Source organism: Dermacentor albipictus, chromosome 10 (genome assembly GCF_038994185.2).
Source record: "Dermacentor albipictus isolate Rhodes 1998 colony chromosome 10, USDA_Dalb.pri_finalv2, whole genome shotgun sequence".
NCBI lineage: Eukaryota > Metazoa > Arthropoda > Arachnida > Ixodida > Ixodidae > Dermacentor > Dermacentor albipictus.
This window is the reverse complement of record NC_091830.1, coordinates 54592188-54602342: the sequence shown is the minus strand read 5'-3', so window position 1 is coordinate 54602342 and position 10155 is coordinate 54592188. Positions and strand designations below refer to the sequence as shown.

Genomic DNA, 10155 nt, shown 5'->3' with positions numbered 1-10155 from the left:
AAAGTTAACTGAGAAAAGGGGCCGTATAAGGTAAAACTATTCCAATATGTTTTTTTATTCCAATCTCCGTACGTCAAATTTGCGTAACCGCCGACGCAAGCATAGGGCGGTCACCCGCAGGGTTTTCTGAACAACCAATCCAATGCTCGCCTGGCTCATAGTAGGTCACTTTTGTTTGCTTCAAAAACAAATAACATTGCCTGTACTGAGTGGCTTATCTTATATAATTGTCTCACAAGATGCGAGGAGGAAGCTCAAATGGAGAGGGATTCAATGGGGCCGTGCTACAGCAATGAATATAGATAACCGGATGAAGAGGGTGGTGCCGGCGTCTGCGATTGGTCCGCTTTCTCATACTTAGCTTGCGGTGGCTCGTCGACAATCGCGGCGGCATGCAACGGAAGCTTAAGAATGACGCTAAAACGGATCCTCAGCAAAGAAGAGCTGGCAGAACGAGGTCGTAAACTAGACGAAAGTTTTCGAAAACGTTACACGGCCACGCAAAAAGTTTTATTACACGCAAATAAACTCATGCCCTCCGGCAGGAGCGAGCAGCCAGTGCCGGAGAGATCGGCGGCAGTCATCTTTTATTTCTTTCGGAACAGGGCAGCCTGCGGCTATACAGAAGAAAATTCAGTTTTGTTCGGCATATTATTGAAGCTTTAAGGCGTACGCGTCACTTTGACGCTGTAAGTTTTTGCCGTTTTGTGACGCTGCACGAGATGTAGGTGAATTGGGTGCAGCCCGAAAAATTTTGACCAATAGCCGAGGGCTAATGGCAAAAGCCGTCGAATCAGAAATAAATATTTTTTGTTTTTTTTCGGTAAAGTGATGCATAATCAGTGCGTACACGACATATCAGATGGGGATCTATCGTTGATTTCATGAAGCCGCGGGACAGACAGGTGAAGTGTGGGTGGTCCAAAAAGTTTTGCCCATTCGCCGTGGGCTGATTGCAGAATTGGAATAGGAAAGTTTGGAATCGTTTTACGTTAGAGCGCCCCTGCCCTGGTTGCACCAGATAAAAATGAACCCCACGTGTGATTTGGAAGGTTATACATATATATATATATATATATATATATATATATATATATATATATATATATATATATATGTAGTAGGCAAAGAGGGATTCTTCAGGCTACCTTTCATACGTAAAGAACTTGAGTGGTGCTACAAGGTAAACAGAACAAGTATTTAATTTCGACAGTTTAGATCGGTGGACCGATCTTCATCAGGGTTTACAAAAAAAATGGCAGTTCGGCCCCGGTAGTGAAGACACCAGACCGGGTGCCCGGTCGTTCTTTCTTACATCAAACCGTATGATGTATGTAAGAAGGACCGGGCACCCGGTCTGGTGTCTTCACTACCAGGGCCGAACTGCCATTTTGTTTGTAAACCCTGATGAACATCGGTCCACCGATCGAAACTGTCGAAATTAAATACTTGTTCTGTTTACCTTGTACTTGTAGCACCACTCAAGTATATATATATATATATATATATATATATATATATATATATATATATATATATATATATATATATATATATTACCAGCCACGGAAGGCTAGTGGCTTTGGCTTCTCCCTACTGATCCCGCTTGAGGCAGCCGTACGTCGATAACGGCAATGCAAAGGCACTCATATGCCGCGCATCACGTGCACGTTCAATACCTCGAGTTGCGTAATATAGCAACGTAACCGCCCCCTACGGCGCACCTCGGTATTATACTTTGCTATCAAGTGGCGACAAATCAGAATAAATGCGGGGACACCGGCTTAGAAGTTAATATAATAAAATTATTTTTGTTGTTTTCGTACGTGCGAATATTATTTCTCTGGGTTCAGCGAAAACTTTTCTAATATATTCTAATACTATCGCGCTTTCTTATTATCTATCATCTGAAGCCTAAATCCCGGTGACCAATGTTGACAAGCGCTACTATCGTACAATAATGATCGCAGTCACCAGCGCTGCGTCATGGAAGTGTTGTTATTGGCGTCGACAGCGCGCTTGGTGCTGACTCCGCGGTGTGTTTTGCAGTGGAAGTGAAGAACGCACAATCTTTAGATGATTGACGGATGTGACACAAGGGACGGTGCTTCTAAATTAGGCGAAATTCCTCCAGCCTATGGTAACGCAGTGTGGTAATGCCACTGTTGAAACGTTGGCCTTGGCCCCACTCAGCGAAAACTTAGAAGTTTATGATAAATATTGAACTGGCAGTGATCGCTACTTGCGGGCCTTTTGTTTGGCGCGCTGATGTGATTGGTATTGGAGAAAATAAGCATCGTCGAATCACCTCAACGTTATGGACATTTGTTTTTACAAAATCTTTCCCGTTTCATTTCAATTCTGAGCAGTACATCTATATATATATATATATATATATATATATATATATATATATATATATATATATATATAGTAATGGTATACGAAGAATAATTTTGTCTTAATAAGTACTGTAACCGTTACACACACATTCATAACTGCGCAATGGAGTCTTCACTCAACCTAACGCATCGCTTACACCACATAAATGCTTTTCTTTTTTCTCGCTTGTGCACTCCGGAGTTCACACGTTCGCATTACCTTATGTAGACGGGACGTATGGCTCTTGATAGCCTCTCTAGCTAACTTTGAGCACTGTTCCTGCTATGCGGTTTCGTGCACTACCAATGGGAAAGCACTGTGCAGTCGTACACTCCAGAAACAACTATCGAGCGTCTTGAACTCAAAGTGGTAAAGTGTTACTGCTGGCTCTGGTCGCACTCGACCGGCGTCTCATCCTTGTGTTCGTAGAAGGTAGTGCGAGCTAGGTGGTGATCGATGATTTTCGTGAAGTGAAGCGCCACGCCACGAAAGAGATGTTCACGCAAACATGAAAGATGAGGATACACACAGGCGCTGAACCAACTGCCTGTGTGTTTGCTAATGTTTCATGTTGGTGTGAACATATTCTTCATTTCGTGGTACGCTGCTTCATCAAAATCCATGTGTAGCGCACTTAGCCATCAAACACCCGCCCGCCTTTAACTAAATGTTCTCGTTCTGCCCATTTGAACGGTCGGGAAATGCTTTGATGCCAGCCTAAATTGCGTACTGCACGCGCGAATGCCTTCAGTTTTGCAAATGAAAGGGTATGGCCCTTCTGGTTCCAAAGCTAGGCTAAATGTTGGGTTGATTATTTCGACAGCCACCTCTCCACGCACATGAATTAAAGTAACCTATCGAAACATGTGCTTGAATATGGCGTATCCTATATTTTATGCCACCGAAAGCAAACGCACAATTTCCTTGGAAATAGGCGCGTTTATTCATTTATTTTTTATATAGTAGGCACTCGCATGGATATGTTTTGTAGAGTATGTGTTAGCAAAAGAGTGCCCTAGTGAACAACAGAACTTGCGGAATAATTTATCCAGGTCAAATGACTCCACCTTATGTCTCTTTTTACAATACCCCACTTGCAAAATAGGCCCGGAAAAAAAAAGCCGTTGTGCAGCTCGGCAAAAGACTTTCATGGTCAAACCAAGTGCAGGTGCAGCTGGGCTGCACAATATACACTGTGATAATTTTTAAGATTTATGGAATTCTCAAAATAGCCTGTTCCAGATAGCACAATAATAATCCTTGAGATGGATTTTTCAGACTATAGCTGATATTACTTGCGTGCCAAATCGAAACACATATTCAACTACTTACCAAAAATCAACTAATTATAGTTTTCAATTATTACTTCACGGCAAGCGTTGCAGTTTACGAATTGTAGCCGGTGAGTTTGCTAGGCATGTCCACTTGTAATGAATTTTCAAGGTAATGCCAGTTTGGAGATGTGCGCCTTCAATCTTTCCGCAGAAATTCACGGTGTTCCACTTACTATTTTTTACCACAACGCTCTTTGATGCGTTGAAGCACAAAAGTAACTGGCACGGCCACGTATTTTGGTCCACAATTTGTCAAATAATACCTCGAAACTGGTGTGAAGGAGGAGGAGGAGGAAAAAACTTTACTCTGGTCCTATACAAGGTGTTGCCACCTGCCTGGCTAGTCCCATGGGACCGGGAGGTCAAGCCTCCTAGCCCTATCACGGGCGTACTGGACAGCCAGGACTTGAGCGATATGATCTGAAGATCTGATCATTCCTAAAAACCGATTCCGGGAAATGCCAGGGCCGAGCGACCCACACTCCCAGAGCAGATGTTCAAGCGTGCATATCTCCTTTTCGCATGCTTTGCATAAAATATTCATGTCTGTAATGTCATACCATTCCTTTATTTTTGCAGGTGAATAATAAGACTGTGTTTGTAATTGCCTAAGTGTAACTGCTTGTGCTCTGTTTAGCCTATAGTGAGTTTGTATAGTGAGTTTGTAATTTCATTGTATGTAATGAGCGTATCTCTCTGTAGGTTCTCCAATCCAGCAGAATCAAAACCATATGTAAAAGCGGCCCGGTCTGTAAGGTTGCGGGCGACGCTGTTGGCCGATTCATTTGGATTGACAGGAATATCCTCAAGTGAACCAAGGTGTGCCGGGAACCAATAAATGTAACGTGTAACATTTGTTTGCATTTGGTTAATTATTCTAGCCGCCTGTGGGGCAATCTTTCCCCCATTGAGAGCTCTAATAGCTGTTTTCGAGTCACAGTATATTTCTGTGAATCTATCGTCTGTTAGTGCCAATGCAATGGCAACTTGTTCAGCGACTTCAAGTTTGCTAGTGTAGACCGTGGTGCATTTGGTGCATTTGCCCTGATGATCCACAACCACCGCCGCGAACTTCGTTCGATCCTTGTAGGCTGCCGAATCCACAAAGCAGGCTCCTCTGCCCCCTTTATCCATTTTCTTGATTAACGCCTTGGCTCGTGCAACTCTCCTGTTGATGTTATGTTTTGGGTGCATATTCCTGGGTAGCGGTGCGACAATTATGTTGTCTGCAAAATCTTGATGGACTTTAGTGTAATTTGCTGGATCCGTAATGGGGTTGATCATGATCTTGTCCAGGATTGCTCTTCCCGTGCTGGTTGTAGATAATCTCGCTATTTGTGATGTTTCTTGGGCCTCCGCGATCTCCATGGTCGTGTTGTGTACTCCTAACTTGAGCAATTTTTCAGTGCTGGTTCGAATTGGGAGCCCCAATGCGCTTTTCACAACCTTCTTGATCGCTGCGTCAAGCTTCTTGAGTTGAACCTGCGTCCAGTTGTACATGGCAGCGGCGTATGAGATATGACAGAGTACGAAAGAGTTGATTAACCTGATGAGGTTATCTTCTTTCATGCCCTTGTGTCTTCCTGCCAGGCGTCTGATCATCCTGTACGCGTTATCCGTTTTAATGGTGATTTTCTTGACTTGCGTATGGTTTCCACCGTTGGCATCAATGAAAAAGCCTAGTACCCTGATCACGTTGACTCTAGGTATATTGACACCATTTTCTGTATGTAGGTATACATTGGCTTCCGATAGAGGTTTCCAGCCCTTAGGCCTGCCCCCTTTTTCACGTCTATAAAGTAGCAACTCCGATTTATGTGGGGAGCACCTGAGTCCATTGCGTCTCACGTATTCCTCCACCGTCTTGATCGCTTCAGTCAGTGCGTCCTGTATCTTCCCTTCACTGCCACCACCACACCATATAGTCAGATCATCAGCATATATGGTATGGGCAATGCCCTTAATGTTGCGCAGCTTTCTGGACAGACCAATCATGCACTGGTTGAAAAGGACGGGAGAGATCACTAATCCTTGGGGGGTTCCTCGATTTTCGAGCTGAAACACTTCCGAATATGTGTCACCGACTTTTATCTTTGCTGTCCGTGCTTCAAGAAAGGATTTGATGTATTTAAACATCCTCAATCCCAGTCCAATGTCTTCTATCGTTTTGAGGATGTACTCATGCTTGATGCTGTCGAACGCTTTTTCCAAGTCTAATCCGAGTATGGCCTTCGTATTTCTAGAATATCCGTCGAGTATGTGGTGTTTAATTTGCTTTATGGCATCCTGCGTGCAAAGTGCGGACCTAAAACACAGCATGTTGTGAGTGTATATATTATTTTCCTCTAAGTGGTCTTTTAGCCTATTAAGGATTGCGTGCTCAGCGACCTTCCCCACGCATGATGTCAGTGATATTGGCCTTAAGTTGTCCAAGCTTGGAGGTTTACCCGGTTTCGGTATTAGTATAACTTGGGAGGTTTTCCATTCGTCTGGGACCTCACCTGAAATCCAAGCTTCATTGATGAAGTCTTCCAGCGATTCAATTGACGGCTCATCGAGATTGCTAAGTGATCTGTTTGTTACTCCATCAGGACCGGGGGCTGACTTTCGATTTAGTTCACTTAACACCCTCCGGATTTCGGATGTGGTGAAGGGTTGGTCGAGCTCAGGTTGAGCGGCTCCCCTGCATTCTGATGGAAGTGGTTGGTCCTGCTCATTTCTAACTGGTAGGCATTTGTCAACTAGTTGTTTGGTAACTGTTTCGATGGGCTGATCCTTAAAGGCTACGTGTATAGCTCGGGCAAGGCTGTGTCTCCGGTTGGCTTTCGTGCCTTCTTCATCCAGCAGATTCCTGATGAATTTCCACGCCTTGCCGTTCCTTATTTGCCCATCGATTGACTCACAAAACTCGTCCCACTGTTGCTGGCAGAGAGTGTTACAGTGTTGTTCGATTTGTTTGTTAAGTTCTGCGATTATTTTTCTCAGCCTACGATTTAGCCTTTGGGCCCGCCACCTTCGAGTTATGGCTTCCTTGGCTTCTATTAAGTGGGCAAGTTTCGAGTCCATTATCTCTACATTAGTGTCTGTAACAAACCTTTTGGACGCTGTTTTTATGTCCCTCCTGATGCCCTCACACCAGTCTCTGAGATTGAGTTTGGTGGTTTCTTTTCCGTTTTGGGCTATTAACTTACGAAAAAGGTTCCAATCTACTACCTTGAATTCTCGAATTCGGCCTTTCTCAACTTTCAGTTTGACTTCTATCACGTAATGATCGCTGCCAAAATTCATGTTTGTGTTAGTCCATGAAACATGCTCTGCGTTCTTAATGAACGTAAGGTCAGGTGTGGTGTCTCTGCAGACAGAATTGCCGATCCTTGTGGGACGAGTCTTATCCGTGATTACGACCAGGTCTACCTCATCCGCGTGGTTCCACAGATTCCTGCCCTTGACATTTGTCGTAGCGTAGCCCCATAGCTCGTGGGCTGCATTGAAGTCTCCTAATATAATCAGAGGTCTACTTTCAGCTACATTAGTAGCCTTTTCGAACAATCTCGTGAACTGTTGTTTCTGGTGTTTCGGATTGCTGTAGACGTTGAGCACGAATAAGCTATTGTTCCTTTGATTTTTGTGTGAAGTTGGAACTCCAACCTCAACCATGAGGCACTCTAGGTTTTTGTCTATTATGCCTAAGTCATGTGAAATGTGTGTAAGCTGCTTATTTACAAGCACGTACAGGCCCCTACCAAACGTTTGACAATCTATGGCTCTGTATCCAGTGGGTGTGACATATCTATATCCTGTCTCTTGAAGTGCGATAATTTACGGTTTAGACTGAAGTGACCTAAGGTATTGCAGAATGATGGCACGTTTGTTATTGTACCCCCGCAATTCCACTGCCATATTCGAAATTCCCTCTTAGTGTGAGCCATATTGCTAATTCACCTCCCCCGCCTGGGGAGTAAGTGTAGCTCCGAGGAATGATGACCCGCATTGTTCCCTTACTTCCATTGATATAGTCATCATTGCCAGGGTTTTGATACTTTCGCCAAAAGCCTTCAGTCCCTCCTTAGGGCCATTCAGTGCCGTCTGTATTTGGCCTACATTCATTGTCAACTGTGAGACACTGTCCATAAGCAGCTGCATGTTGTCATTGAAAGATGCCAGCGCTTGTTTGACTTCCTCCATCTGTATTTCAGTGTTCTTGAGCTTACTTTCAACAGCCCTACGCTTGGCTGACATAGGTCCCTCACCAGCAGGCGCGGGGACTGGGGCTTCATTGCGTGCATTAGTGCTTTCTTTGTTTTCTGCTTGTTTAGCCTCGCTTAAGAGTTTCCTTATTGCCGTCATCTCTCTCATCATTTTCTGATTCATTTCTTTTAGTTCTGCATTCTCTTTCTTAAGTCTTTCTATTTCACGATCCCTACTTTGCTCTAGGGGTGGGTCACGAAGCATGGCACTTACCAGATCAGTACGCGCGTCGTCGGCCCAGATAAGTCTTGTCTTATTGGTGTCCTGGTGAGGCAGCGTCTTGCCCGCTATAGCCGTTCCCTTGACTTTGTCGGCCCACGTGGAACCGTTGCTTCCTTCCCCGCGTTGCGATGCAGCCTGTTGACTGCGATCTCTTGATCCAGATTGCGCCCTGGTCTGGGATCTGGATCCTGGTCCGGATCTGGACACGCTTCTGCCCCAGGAGCGTGAGCGACTGCGGGACCTGGACCTGCCGCGGGACCTTGATCTCGGCGGCGGGTCGTTATGGTCCTTGTTGACGTTGGTTGCTAGGGCTCTTTCGTTTCTCCGTTTTCTGACCACGTATGGAGTTGTATAGCGCTGCTTACACATTTTGTCCACCGTTGGGTGTGGGCCACCACACAGTTCACACCTGGGTTGGCACTTATGTTCGTAAGTCGGATTCGCTGCACCACAGCCTCGGCATATTCTCTCTTGCGGAAAAGGGCACACGTCAGCTCTATGACCGAGCCGACCGCAAGCGTAGCATACGTCGACTTGTTTCTTGTATAGTGAGCACCTTACAAGGACCGGGCCGTATCTGACGAAATTCGCAACCTTGTGTCCATCAAAGGCGATGATCACCGTACCAGTATTCTTGATTCGTTTAACGGTGAGAGCCAAAGGGTTTTTTAGATTGACTATGTTCTTCTCCAGCTCTGCCAGACCATCTGCAACGTCAATGTTCCTTATCACTCCTTTGCACGTGTTGTGAGGTGCAGCCTCATATGCATTGATCTCGAAGCTGCATCCATCCAGGTTAATTGACCTTATTCTCACATATTTCTCAGCATTCTCTCGTTCCGGCGTACTCGCCACAATTCGGGCATATGATGTCTGATGCAATGTGGTCCGAGCTCAGACCAGCTGCTTGAATGATGGTTTTACCTATCTTGGTGGAGCTAATCTTGCTAATATGGAGTCCGCCGCGTGGTCGGAGTATGATTTCAAAGTGATATTTCGGCAAGTATAGCATTCGGGACGCCCTGGCGATCCTGTTCTTCACTCGACTGCCATTCTCGAATGTTCTAGGCGACGTAGCCATATGAGGCCTAGCTCCTGCTGAATTCCCGCTAACATCGGATCTGGTCGAAATTCGCCTAGAAACTGCTGCCGGCCACCCGTACTCTTCCGTACACTCGTCGGGAGGTAGTTCCTCCCCTTCCATCATGACTTGCATGTCTTACTCGCCTCCAATGGCCACACTCGGGCGGCACCTGGCCTAGCGCGGCGGTGGTGTCATCAGGGAAATTCATTTCACATGGACACGGCTTGCAAGCTCACCGGTTCGGAAATTCGTAAACTGCAATACGTGCCGCAATGACATTTATTAAAAAATAAATTAGTGAAATTTTTTTGATAAGTTGAATATCTTTTTCGAATTGTCGGGCTAGTAGTGTCCGCCCTTTTGAATAATCCAGCTCAAAGACAAGAGTTATCCTGTCACAGCCGATGTATAAAAATGCCATGAAGCTTAAAGATGATCACCTTGTAGAATAGTCGCAGAGCACGGTCACCCACCAGATATCGTAACGATCCGTGTTGCAGCGCGCAAGTGAAAACGGCCTGCAAGTGGCAACATTTTTTTAATGATTTTATCCTAATTTAGGAAGAAAAATAAAGTCCACGTGGACAGCTGAACCTCAAGACACAGAGTATAGTGTGATGACCGCACTCAAACTAGGTTGGGTAATCTCATTCACCCTTTTCCATGGGCATTTATATAGGCGCATGGATATTTCACTTATCATCGTGCTATCCCCTGCGGCTATCTGTCACCGTAGTGATTGTGTAACGTGCATCAAATTATAGTGGCGACGTAAGACATTGTCTAGAGGGCGGGTAATTTGCCGATACACTCTTCTTACTAACCTCGAAGCCTCTCAGCTACGAAAGTAAAGTAAAGAAGGTGGACCTGGTAAAATTGTAAGAA

General features: G+C 45.1%; 1 long non-coding RNA gene across 1 annotated transcript in view; it reads left to right on the top strand.

Annotated features, from left to right (window-relative positions):
* LOC139050553 (uncharacterized) overlaps positions 1-10155 on the top strand; it is a 51076-nt gene that overhangs the window by 19846 nt on the left and 21075 nt on the right. The gene's annotated exons all lie outside the window — the stretch shown is intronic.